Source organism: Grammomys surdaster, unplaced genomic scaffold (genome assembly GCF_004785775.1).
Source record: "Grammomys surdaster isolate TR1022 unplaced genomic scaffold, NIH_TR_1.0 165, whole genome shotgun sequence".
In the NCBI taxonomy this organism is placed as follows: Eukaryota; Metazoa; Chordata; class Mammalia; order Rodentia; family Muridae; genus Grammomys; species Grammomys surdaster.
Window position 1 is genome coordinate 5,284,333 of NW_021604613.1, and position 14,121 is coordinate 5,298,453.

Here is a 14,121-nt window from a genome sequence, read left to right on the forward strand (position 1 = left end):
AGCATATTTTAATAAAGTCCAAAGCTAATATTCAAGGTTTTTTGATATGTTGAGAATAAACTTAATTTTTGTACTAGATAAGCCACTAACATTATACCTTTAAATACTTCAAGAGCAATGATATGGTTAAAACATTAGAAACAATCTACCAAGATGTGTTCAAATTTTACTTCAGAAATACTGTAACCTTCTTTCCTGGATTCAACTAATTGAAAAGTTCAATATATTCTAGGATTAGTTACATAATACCTTCAAAATTATATCTGGTGTATATATTTCAACCTAGGGGACATTTTGATCCATGCACAAAATTAAATCTCTACTGTCTAGCTTTTATGGAACAGGGATGGGTTAAACATGCAACAAAAGGCAAAATAGGAAGCACTAATCATATAGACTCATGAACCATGTAAGCAACAACAGCGACAAACCTTCAAGACTTGTCCTAGTACAGTAGTGGTATTTATGACAAGTGAGTTATAAACTACTTTATGACTGGGTATTAGGCCTACTCCATGAGATATATCACATACATGACATCATTATCAAGGTGAAATATTTGTGAGTAAGCAAGTCATAGGGACTAGAGGCTAACTTATCATTATTAATTACTCTTTATAAATGATATAGTATAAAAAAGCTCTGAATGGCTAATATTTATACCCATCGGTTAATGCATTTTTCTAAGTTGGAGAAGCTCTTTATGAAGTTTAACATGCTTAACACAAAGCTTCACACCTTGTCAAGGTGCAAAAAGTAAGAGACAATAGAATGTCAGCTCTAAACCAAATACCTATATCACAACCTTCCTTCCTAGGCTCAAGGATCATTACCAAGGATGAGAGAGAAGTACAGAAGAACCAGAGGTTGTGGATGACCATAACCAAATATTGTTTTCCAGAAACAGTGAGTCAGTTGTGTGTTCACAGCAGCTAAAACAGCATACCTGAGACCTGAGCAAGCTCAGGGCAGTTGTATGCCAGCAAGGAGAATGAAAAACAGAATTAAATACTATCCTTGGCTATGAGCTATTGTCAGTCAAATGTTTCTGAAATTATAATTTGTATTCTTTAACAGAGCTGACTTCTTTAAGTGCTAATCATTTTAAAAGTTTGTATGCATACATATATGAGCAAACAGAATATTATCAAAATATATTACATGAATTTCTCAAAAAGTTATAGAAATGAGAAAAATCTAATGAAAAGCAAAAGAAAATGTTATCAATTTATAGGTTACAGTTAGAAAATTATTTTGCTTAAAACAATTGAATTGATTCTTTGAGAATTTCATACAAAGCTTTCTGATCATACTCAGTTCTAATGCCTTCCCTAGCTTTTCCCAGGTCCAGCACTGGGCTCCTAACTCTCTCTAAAGTCCCCTCCATCTCTCTTTTATTAAATAGTGCATTCAATCCAACTTATATTATTTATATTCTTCTGGATATAGGTTAATCAACTGCTCCTAATTAAGAGTTGTGGCCCGACCTGCGGGTCCTAGTAATTCGTGGGGTTGAGGAGGACCACAACCTGAAAAAGAACGGGCAAGAGAGAAGAAAGGACTCAAGGAAGCAATTGCTTGTCAAGAGCCATGTATTTGAGCACAAAGCGCCTTTTTATAGCGTGTTTTACAAGGGGAGGAGGTAAGAGGGGCCAGGTGATGAAAAAATACAGAATCTTCTTGGCCTGCGCCCTGGAATATTTCATGGTCTACACGGTACACTGCCTTGATTTATGGTCTACCTGCTTTTCTCAGAAGATACAGTACACTGCCTTGAATCTATCTGCAGCTGCCAAACAGGATCTTGTGGTTGCCAAGCTGCAGGGGACATTGTGCAGGTGGGGAAAGGTAGGGGGTGAGGGTAAGGGCGAGGGTCCTGGCTTCTGGCATCTCCCCCTTCTCTGTTTAGATAGAGAAGGCGTCTTGTGATCAATCCCAACTATGCGAATTTAGAATTTGGAAGTCTAATTATGGGGGGTCTTAGACAAGTTCACAACCCCAAAACATTGATGTGAGATGAGTCACATAGATGGTCGAAGGCTTTAGGCTATCGACGATGGGCAATGTCAAGCTTCCCTGAGGTGGGTGAAAGGAGGGTGAGGGCCCTGTCTTAGGCTATGTAGGCTCCACCCACTCCCAGCACCATGCACCCCTTTCCGGCTGCATTGAGTGGGCCCCTGGGAAGTGGACCTACAATAATCCCGTCATTGGGCTAACTCACAGCCATCCTAATCCCTTTGTGAATGTTCAGGTTAGCAGCCATTTGTCAGTTTGGGGTGTAATATTGTCATAAAGGAAGGCTCCCTGATGTTAGCGGGCCACATCAAGGGCAGCCTTGGTTTAGGAAAAAGCCAATTTTTGTTGGAGTGATCAAGAGGCCAGGCTCCCTAGCGAGAGAAACAAGGGCAGAGCCATGCATACCAGGAACCCTTCTGGAGGGTGTGGAAGTCTAGGAGTTGGCTGTAGGGGGGGGGGCGCAGGGGGCTGGCAGCTGTGTCAGTCTCCGGCGGAATCACTTCTGGATCTTCTTCACTTTTCAGCTGATGTTATAATGAACTTCGACCGGCTTCTTGATGGCAGAATCAACCTGGTTCTTAACAAAACTTCTGAGACAATTAAAGGCCCAGGAGCCAAACGAGAGAAGCAAAAGAATGCCAACAAGGGGTCCTAGTATACTAGGCAACAGGGTGGTGAGCCAAGGAGAGGTAGAGAACCAGTTTTGATACCATGACTCTTGTTGTTCTCTCACTCTTTTTCTTCTAAACTCATTTTGACCTTGTCCATGCTATTTTGGACAAGGCCTGTCTTATCAGAGTAAAAGCAACACTCTTCTCTGAGGGCTATGTAGAGACCCCCTTCCTTAAGAAGACAAGGTCAAGTCCTCTCCTGTTTTGTAACAACACCTCAGAAAGGGAAGCCACAGAGTCCTTAAGATCTTGTACTCCTTCCCTCAAATAATTTAAATCTTTATCAATGAGGGATTGGAGATGAGCATAGTGATTATTGGAAGTAATCAAGGAAGCTATACCCATGCCTGCACCGCTGGCACTAATTCCTAGTATGACAGACAAGGTGAGGGCAGTCAGGGGTTCTCTCTTGGTTCTTAGAGAAGATCCTTGATCTATAGTATTGAGGAAGGACTCTGGATCATGTATAAAAAAATGTGGGAGAATGGTCACAATTACACAATAATCTCTAAGATGTAAAAAACTGGGATTAAATATATAAGGGGTCAAGCCAGAAGCACAGGCAAAATATGTACCATTGGGTGCCAGGGTATATGAAAAGGTATCATTGAGGATCATTGTCTGACTACACACTGGAATCAAGTCCCTAGGGGGGAGCATGTAGGGTCCCAAAAGGCAAAGGCCTATTCCTGAAATGGAGCTAAGGGTAAGACCTCCTTCAGGCAAATGAATCCCAAGGAGTCTGTTACCATCGTTGGTAAAAAGTAGGAGGGGAGAGAATAGCTATCCCCTCATAGAAGGGAGGAGTAGGTGAAAAACAACTCCAGCATTGTTGATAATTAGGGTCGCTGGTATTATGGATAGCCTCAAGAGAAGCATTTACCAAGAAAATAATAAGATCAACAGAACTAAGAGGGCCTTCGGGAACAGTGGGCTGAAACATGGTGGCCAAAGGCGCCAAGGGAAAGAATGAGGGTGAGGCACCAGGGGCGGCGGCCGTAGGTTTGGGGACTGGGTTGAGGGGCTTTGAGGGGTGTTATAGAGCAGGATTGGGGCCCATGGCAGCAATATTTTTGTTGGGAATGGTCTTAAGAAGTTTTATTGTAAAGGTGAGCCCTGGGTCTGAACAGCCATATGACCAAGTAGTACACTCTGTCAGACGCAAGCCCCATATGAATCCTCCAGCCATCCAATCTTTATTCTTCCCTCTCTCAGTAAAGGAAATGAGGAGGGGGGAACACCAATTACTTTGACATTGGGATATTAGAGGGTCAGCCGTGGACACACCTAATTTATCCTGTAAATATTTGGGAAGGAATTTTCTCCGTAGGGTAAAATAATCCCAGGAGCAGTGGGGCCTCCAATATGCATCTCCCATGGTCTCACAGCCCCAGGATGCACAGAAAAAGTCAGAAGAATGGCCACACTTGTAGCCCTGGGAACAGTCTCTGTGGATAGCGGCCGAATTTAACTTTTCAAGATGTTTAAAACAAGTTTTTTGAAAACTGTGGGGTCACTTGTAGAATTGTCCTGATCAATTTCGTTTTCAATGTCTGAATTGGGCTCATCCTCAGAGGAATCAGCCTCAGTCTCGGACTGGAGGTGGGGTGTTCGGGAAGGCTTGCGAGAGGGACCAGAAGAGGAAGCAGGCACAAGATGAGAAGGAAAGGGTGCGGCAGGCACGGAGGAGGAGGAGGAGGGGCGCCGAGCACCGGACCAAGCAGCGGGTGGGAGTGGTGGAGTCCACAGTGACTCAGAATCAGAAGCCGCGGGTGTCTGTGAGGGAAGAGCCTGTGATTGGGTGACAGGAAAGGCTAAGTGGAGTGAGTCTTGAGAAGAAGCAGAGGAAGAGCAAAGGACAGAGAGATGAGAGATTTGTTTTTGAAGGCGGAGAATGTCCGTCAGCTCACGAACCTGAGAAGAAAGGTGGTCTCACATACCGGAAAGAGAATTAGGCAAAGTGGCAGGGAAAGTCGGAAAGGCAAGCGTGTGAAGGAGAGCAGAAGGCTCCGTAAAAGGAGACCAGTCAGGGCTATGAGGCTTCCTGTTCAAGGGTAACGACATCAACGGGTTCCAAAGTCTTGGGGCCAGGGTGAGCTGCCAAGGGAGTCTGCTGAGAGGGTGGCAGAGGAGAGGAAGAGTGGCGCTTAGCAGCAAGGCAGGGGGGACAGAGGGAAGCAGGTTTTTGCAGCACAGGGTTGCAAAGGTGAGTGGAGGAGGGAGTCCGCTTGTCAAAGGCCGCTGAAGAATCATAAGGTGGAGGCTGAGAAATCAGAGGAGAGGAGTTGAGAGAAGGTAAATCTGGATAGAGATGAGGGGGATCAGAAAGAGGGGAGACCTGATCAGGAGGGATGTCTATAAGAGTGAAAGAAACAGAAGCCTGAGACAGAGGCCAAGAGGGCTGATGAGATGGGCAGGTAGAATTAGGCCGAGATTGTGACAGATAATATTCAGCAACAGACAAGAGTTGTCGTTTCCCTGTATCCTTGTCTGCATCTTCAATAATATCCCTAATAGTGCCCCAAAAGGAAAAGGTTATAGCGGTAACAGTCGCATCGCCTTCAGTTTTAATTTTCTCATTTAATTCACGACCTACCTTCTGCCACTTCTTGGGATGGATGGTAGGACCATCAATCATAAACCAAGGACACTTCTCATCAATAAAGACAAAAAAAACTTATAAGATCCTTTTTCTTAACCCTTATTCCTCTCTCTCTGAGTGCATGCTTGAGGTCCTTTATGAAGGATGCCTCCTTAGACAAAGAATGGCCCATTCTTTATGGGATGGAATGAAAATGAAACTTACCCGAGGACGACAGTTCGCTGTCAACGATCGCTGTCTCATTCAATCTTGATGTCATGGCCACTTCTCAATGAGGGTCTGTCCGGAGGGGTCCTTGCCTCAAGCCCTATGTCTGGGCGCCACCTGACCCAACCTGCAGGTCCTAGTAATTCGTGGGGCCGAGGAGGACCACAACCTGAAAAAGAATGGGCAAGAGAGAAGAAAGGACTCAAGGAAGCAATTGCTTGTCAAGAGCTGTAACGGTCGTTTCTTTTGTAACGGCTGTCAGGTTCTGCTACTTTGTAAAGGCCAGCTGGTTCTGCTGCTCCGGTCCACAGGTCAGGGTCTAGCAAGAGAGAGAGTGGGGACAGAGGAAGGGCAAAAAAGGGGCAAGAGACGCAAAAGATAGATACAAGACAGAGTCCAGTGGAGTCTCTTCAAGTCTCTTCTTTATTCTCCTCACTCCTTCAGTCTCCTGACACCTCCCACCTTCTCACTCCTTCCACCTTCTACCTTCTACCTTCTACCTCCTCAATAGAAAGGAAATCCTGGGTATTTATACCCTTTACCACGTGACTTGCCCTAGTGGACAAGCTCAACTGAAGCCACTACGTCACGTGCCTTGTAGCCGTGGATACCAGGAGCACCTTGCAGCTGGGGGCACTAAACAGTATAACAAGATGTTCATCAGAGTGCGCTCAGCTATTGCAGGCTGTTGAAAACAAGTCTCTTGTCAGGGTATATGGCTCGAGATGGCTGTAAAGATGATAGCCACTTTCAGCTAAGAGTCGGCTCCCAACAAAGAGCCATCTATTTGAGTGCAAAGCACCTTTTTATAGCATGTTTTACAAGGGGAGGAGGTAAGAGGGGCCAGGTGATGAAAAAATACAGAATCTTCTTGGCCTGCGCCCTGGAATATTTCATGGTCTACATGGTACACTGCCTTGAATTATGGTCTACCTACTTTTCTCAGAAGATACGCTACACTGTCTTGAATCTATCTGCAGCTGCCAAACAGGATCTTGTGGTTGCCAAGCTGCAGGGGACATTGTACAGGTGGGGAAAGGTAGGGAGTGAGGGTAAGGGTGAGGGTCCTGGCTTCTGACAGAGTTGGGGTTTTATAAACTCTTTCACAGTGCATATACTAATGTTGACTGGCTTGGATTTCTGCAGGCAAATAAGCTGGTATATTTCCCGTACTGGAACAGGTTTGCAGTTACCAGGTTTTCTTTTGTTTGGTCCTCTCCAACCTCTGGATATTACAATATTTCTGCCCTCTATTGATCACTGTTCCCTGAGTCTTTCAGAAGTGTATCATATAAAACTCTCAATTGAGGATGAGCAATCAACAGTCTCTTATTCGCTGAACTTACAGAGCTATGAATTCTGCTGTAGCCACTAACTACTACATGAAGAATCTTCTCTGATGAGGCCTGAGAGCTGCAGTAGATCTATTAGTAAAGAGAATAAATTTAGCAGGCACTCTGGAACCACGTCCTCTTTTTTTTTAAATTGGTTATTTTATTTATTTACATTTCAAATGTTCTCCCCTTCCCAGTTTTCCCTCCACAAACCTCCTTATACCCTCCCCTCCTGCTGCCTCTAAGATTGTGGTCCCCTACTCACCCATCCATTCCAGCCTCAACACCCTAGCATTCCCCTATGCTGGATCTTTTAGCCTCCACAGGACCAGATTAGGCAATCCCCTGCTACATATGCAGCTGGAGCCATATTTCCCTTTTTGTGTACTCTTTGATTGGTGGTTTAGTCCCTGGGAACTCTGGAGTGTCTGATTGTTTGATATTTTTGTTCTTCCTATGGGGTTGCAAACCCCTTCAGCTCATTCAGTCTTTTCCCTAACCTATTGGGATTCCTGCACTCAGTCAGTCAGATGGTTGGTTGCATGCATCTGCATCTGTATTGGTCAGGGTCTGGCAGAGCATCTCAGGGTACATCTATACCATGCTCCTGTTAGCAAGCACTTCTTGGCATCAGTGATAGTGTCCAGGTTTGGTGTGTGTAGATGGGTTGGATCCCTAGGTGTGGCAGTTTTTGAATGACCATTCCTTCAGTTTCTGCTTCACTCTTTGCCCCTGTATTTCCTTATGACAGGAACAATTCTGGATTAATATTTTTAAAATGTCTTCTTAGGAAAATAATAATAGTAGAGTTACTTTTAGCCACTGTGAATTCCCTAAACATGGACTCTTGGCCATTTTAGTAGTACCAGATATGTGTTTCTTTCTGTGATGCACATCTTAGAAGCAGAAAAGGCAGTTGCTTATTCCCTGAATATCTCTGACACTTTTGTATCTATCATTTTATATTGCTAGGCCAGTGATTTCTGTAGTCCCATGTTACACATCTGGATAACATTGATGTGAGTTTCACCAGTTATTCTAATGTACCATCTGGTATTATAAAGCTAATCAGGAGGAGAAAGCTCCTTAGTACTGACTTGTCTTCTCTATGTTCTGTAACCAACTAGTGAACTCCAGTTAGGCACAATAAAAATGATATGGTGGAAGAATCCATGAATAGCTGTAGGACAAATAAAAATTACAAAGGCTGGGAAACATCATTCTACTGAATAATATGAAGGAATAATTTTACATGTTCTCATAAAACTTTTTCTGATAATATTGTATTTGTTATAAATATTAATAAAAAGGGAATTAATTTGGTGACATATTTTGCTTCTATAAATACATACATCAGACTATATAAATGTATATGACTAATAAAAGTTTTTGGGTTTAAATAATATACAAGAACCATTTATATAAATAATTTGAAGATGAACATGTCTACTAGTAAAGTAGCTGTACTTTGATGTACTTGTGGTTGAGTGGATGGAACCAATGTCTGCTATGTTTTAAGATTATAGGTTAGAATACAATCACCTCAACGCTGTCTTTCATAAGTGTTACATCACAAAAGAACATTTATAACTCTGACAGCAAGAAAGAGGGTCAGTCTTTAAATGAAAAGTTATGTACTAGTACTATTTTAAAATAATGATTTTATAATGTTTTTTAAAAGATTCTTATGTTAACTTTTCTAAGTCAAAGTCAGTGCTTGTTTTATATCTGCAGTATTTCTATATTAAAGGCTCTCCTGTACTATTGCCTGTGCTCTGGAGAGCCTGCTGCCCAACCTTACTTGCCCTTGGGTACTGAAGATCAGGTAGCTTGGTATCAAGGTTACAGACTCCAGAAGCAGGTGAGAATGCCTCAGCAAGCTCCTATGATCTCTGCCACAAACTAGTTTAATAATCTACAGGGATACCCTTTATACCCTCTACCCATGTCCCATTGGTCCCAAGCAAGCATCTCTTCCAAGAACATTCTCTTTCGCAAGAAGCATTCTCTTATAATTGGATGGCATTGTCTGCATGAGCAATCCTTGTTCTCTCAGGCAGTCTTCAATTAGGTCCTCCTGGAGCAGTTGCCTTTGTGGCTGGGCAGCCTGTTCATGCAGAAGCGGCTACTACCCTTCCTCCTACACTATACCAATACCATGTTTCATCACTTAAAAAAATTTCTAGATTATAGCTCACAATCAGTTAATTTGGATGGTTGGATGAGTTATTGTTCTATCTAGTTTAATTTTTATTACTATTTTTAACTTATTCAGTTTACATTCCACTCACTGCCCCCCTCCTGGGTACCCCCACATCCTTCCCCCCAATCCCCATTCCCTCATCCCCTTCTCTGCTGGGCAGGTGGGAACTCCCCTGGTTATCACCCCCATTCTGGCACATCAAGTCTCTGTAAGGCTAAGTACATCCTCTCCTACTGAGACCAGACAAAGCAGCTCAACTAAGACAACATATCTAATATATAGGCAACAGCTTGGGGAATCGTCCCCACTCCAGTTGTTCAGGAACCACATAAAGACCAAGCAGAAAATCTGCTATGTATGTGCAGAGAGCTCAGTCTGTGTATGTTCTTTCTTTGGTGGTTTAGTCTTTGAGAGCCCTAAGGATCCAGGTTAGTTGATTCTGTTGGTCTTTCTGGGGTATTCCTAGAACCTTAGGGGCTGCAATCTTTTCTCCTGTTCTTCCATAAGTGTCCCAAAGCTTCATCCACTGTTAGGTTGTGGGCATCTGAATCTTAGTCAGTTGCTGGGTAAAACCTCTCAGAAGACAGCTGTGCTAGACTCCTGTCTTCAGGCATTACAGAATATCATTAATAGTGATATCCCCAGTGCACAGGCATCACCTGAATCAACTGGCAGTTCAAGGAAGCTTGGCGTGACCAGAGACTCAGCAAACAGGGAAAATGTGTGAGGGAAGGGGGGCTTACCTGTGTGGTTCAGGCTCTGCAGATATGAAGAAGGTAGGCAGAGATGTGATGGGAGGATTGAGGTTGCCCTGGGATAGAAGGCTGTTCACTTGCTACAGAGGACTTCCTATCTAGTTTATAACTTAATTTCTCTACATATTTGTTTTACTATACATAGAATGGGGTCTGTGAGAAACAGGGATGAATGATATATATTGGCCTCCTAGAACTCTACATTTAAAGTAATTAAAGAACTTTACTATGTGTAAAATACAAGGGTGACTGTTCTAGTATTTGTTTTGATGCAGTAGTAACATTATCTGACAAATAGCAACACACTTAATTTATATTTTTTTATTCATGTAAGCTTTCACACATTTATATCCTGAATTTTTGTCCTTTTCACCTGCATTGCAGTATCATGAACCTCTTTTTCTCATTTAAACCCTTATTCTTTCCAACAAACTCACTATGCTCATATCATTTTGTGTCTTCCCTTTGACTTTGTATGATATAAATCAACTTTCTGCTTTTAATTTTTCTAAAGATATCTGTAGTTTCTTTCTGTTGTAGATAAATGTGACCTTTTAAAAATGGTCAATGAAGCAAGTCATTCTAAGCCAGTGTAATTGGTCTAGTGGGTGGCTAGGATTTTTTTTTCCATTTGTGTATTTAACTAATTACCTTAAATATATTTGCTTTTCCCTCTGTTTCCTTCCTCATGAACTGTTGTTAGCATTGCTTGATAATTACCAAGTAAACATTATTAAATACATCACCGTAACATTTTATCCAACATATATTTCATTTAAATGGAGATTCAAAATTCTTTATAGAAGTAATCTGTATTTTGACAGACAAAATGAATTCTTTTTTACCATCTTGAGAAATAATAATAAAATATTTGTCTTTGTTCCACACAGAATCTGATTTACTATGAAGTTCCCTTTAAACATCCTTTTTTATTTCTACATCTAGTGATCAAGGTGTATAATTTTGAATTATAGTAATTTGAAGATTATATTCACTGACTTCAAGTTTTGGATTAATAAGGGAGAATTTCTAAGGACAAAGAGAAGGGGCATATTCTCAGTACTTTCTAAGGTAGAAAGGGAGGAAAATGAGATATTCTACTTAGAAAACTCAGTGAATTTAGTTTAGAGCCAGTTCAATGCACTGCATGGAACAATCCAATTAGACATTTGTATAAGAAATTTACTTTTAACCAAGTTAATGAGTAGAGATAAGACTGGCAGCTAAAAGAATAATTTCATTTTATATGCAAGATAACTGTTATATCATAATGATGAAAGATGTCTTATATATGTAAGACAAAGCTGAGCTATAATGAAGTTATTTATTCTTCCCAGACCAGAAGATAAATGAACTATAATAATGGGTTCCAATTTGGAGACCTTTTTTCATACTGACAATAAGGGTTTTGATAAAATTGCATGTGGTTTCAGTGTCTCCATATTTTTCAGTCATTAGAAATGTGTTTATCAGGGTTGAAGGGAAAGAAATAAGAAATTTCTGTTTATATTCTGTGACAATCACATTATCACGAGACCCTAAGGCTTAACATTGTTTGAAAAATAAAGATATATACAACGAATAAAATAGGAAATAAAACAATTAATAATTGTAATCAAATAATTGAAACGAAACCAATAGGCTATATACATATGAACAAAGCATTGAATAACAATTTGTGAAAGAAGAGGTCATAATTTTGAAAGAGAGAGGGGATGGGTAAATGGAAATATGTGGAGAGAGGTAAATGAAGGCAAAAATATTGTGATTATATTGTATAAAAACTAAGAAATAATGTAGAAAATATAAAGTAGCTTTTAAAATGAAACTTATTTAAAGAGCTTTAAAAATAACAGTACTAAAGTATAGATAAAAACATGTCTGACAACCGAATGAAGATTTGAATATGTTCCTTTACTTATCCTATGTTGTTAAATTTTAATTGTGTCACACATACACAATTCAGCCATACTTAATCATGTTTCCAGTGTCTGTATTATAGCTGTAAAAACACAACAACAAACTAATATAAGTTGTATTTTGCATTCCCAATCAATCAGCACAGCATAGAATTACAAAAAAAACCCTAAATATTTGAAAAGGAAGTTATACTGATGGTAGTTTTAATCTTGTGTTTTAAAAGAAAATTTGAGAAATATTGAGCTAGAATTTCTGTTCCTAGTCTCATGAGAATTTTTAAAATTTTAAGTTTAAAAAATTCTTCCTTCTAGTCTGCAACTCCTCCTGGGGCAAATCAGGCACTCCTGCCTCCCTCATCCACCAAAGATCCAGCCTATCTCCCAGGAAGTCTGTCATAACCAGGGATACAGGTGAGACTCCTACTCCAATATGTGCCCCAGCTGGGACCTCTAAGGAGCCCAGCAGATACAGGACCTATCCGACCTATCTGCTCTGCCAGAGACACATCTTCCTTCTGGTGTGCATCTCTACCCTGGGAAGATTGGGCTCTCCTAACCCACCCACCTCCATAGCCTGTCTGTCTACCAGGAGGTCTGTTGTAACCAGGGACACAGCCTTCTTGTCTCCCAGGAGGTCTGCTATGATCAGGGACACAGGCCTGCCATAACTAGAAAAACAGCACTGACTGACTCCCAGGGTGCCTGAACTAACCCAGATGACAGAGGTCTACCTGCCTACAAGGAGTGACAGGCTCCAGTCAGAGACAGTCATACCAGTTAACAACAGAGATAACTAACCAGATGGCCAGAGGTAAGCACAAGAACATAAGGAACAGAAGCCAATGTAACTTGACACTATCAGAACCCAATTTTGCCACCACAGCAAGTCCTGTCTGCCCTAACACAGCTTAAAAGTAAGATTCTGACCTAAAATCCCAATTCAGGAAGTTGATAGAAGCCTTCAAGGAGGATATAAATAAATCCATTAAAGAAATACACAAGAGAATACAGGTAAATAGGTATACTCTCTTAAAGAGGAAACAAATAAGTCCCTTAAAAAAATATAGGAAAACACAACTAAACAGATGAAGGAATTGAACAAAACCAAACAAGAAATAAAAATGGAAATAGAAACAATAAAAAATGAATCACAATTAAGGCAACCCTAGAGACAGAAAACCTGGGAAAGATAACAGGAGATAACAGATGCAAGCATTACCAACAGAATACAAGAGATAGAAGACAGAATCTAAGGTACGGATGATACCATAGAAGATATTGACAAAATGGTAAAAAAAAAAAAAAAATACAAAATGAACAAAGCTCTTAACCTAAAACATCTAGGAATTACAGGACACAATGATAAGACCAAACTTAAAAATAATAGTATTAGAGTAAAGATTCTCAATTCAAAGAACTAGAAAACATCTAGAAAATCATAGAAAACATATTCCCTAAACTAAAGAATGAGTTGGTCATGAAGGCACGAGAAATATACAGTGCACCAAAGATTGGAAGAGAAAAAAAAATCCTCCCCTCACATAATAATCAAATCACTGAATGCAAAAAAACAAAAAACAAAGAAAGAATAGTAAAATGGTAAGGGAAGGCCAAGTAACATATAAAAGCAGATCTATAAGGATTACACCAGACTTTGCAACAAAGAGTCTACAACCCCGAAGATACTGGACAGATGTCATACAGACCCTGTGAGAAAACAAATGCCAGCCTAGGATACTATACCCAGCAAACTATCCATCACCATAGATTGAGAAACCAAGATATTCCATGACAAATCCAGATTTAAACAATATTTTTCTACTAATCCAGCCCTACAGAGGATACTAGAAGGAAATCTCCAACACAAAGCGGGAAACTATGCCCAAGAAAATACAAGAAATTAGTCATTTCAAAACAAACCCAAAAGAAGAGAACCACATAAACATAATACCACCTGCAACAGCAAAATTAATAGGAACTCATAATCATTGGTCTTTAATATCACTCAATATCAATAGACTCAATTCCACAATAAAAAACACATAGGCTAAGTGACTGTACACATAAGCAGGACCCAGAATTTTGCTGCATATAAGAAACACACATCAGTGACAAAGAAAAACACTACCTCAGACTATAAAGGTGGAAAAAAAATAAAAATTAAAAAAATAAAAAAAAAAAACATGAAAAAAAAAAAAAAAAAAAAAAGGCCGGGCAGTGGTAGTGCATGCCTGTAATCCCAGCACTTGGGAGGCAGAGGCAGGTGGGTTTCTGAGTTCAAGGCCAGCCTGGTCTACAGAGTGAGTTCCAGGACAGCCAGGACTACACAAAGAAACCCTGTCTCAGAAAAAAAAAAAAGAAAGAAAGAAAGAAAGAAAGAAAGAAAGAAAGAAAGAAAGAAAGAAAGAAAGAAA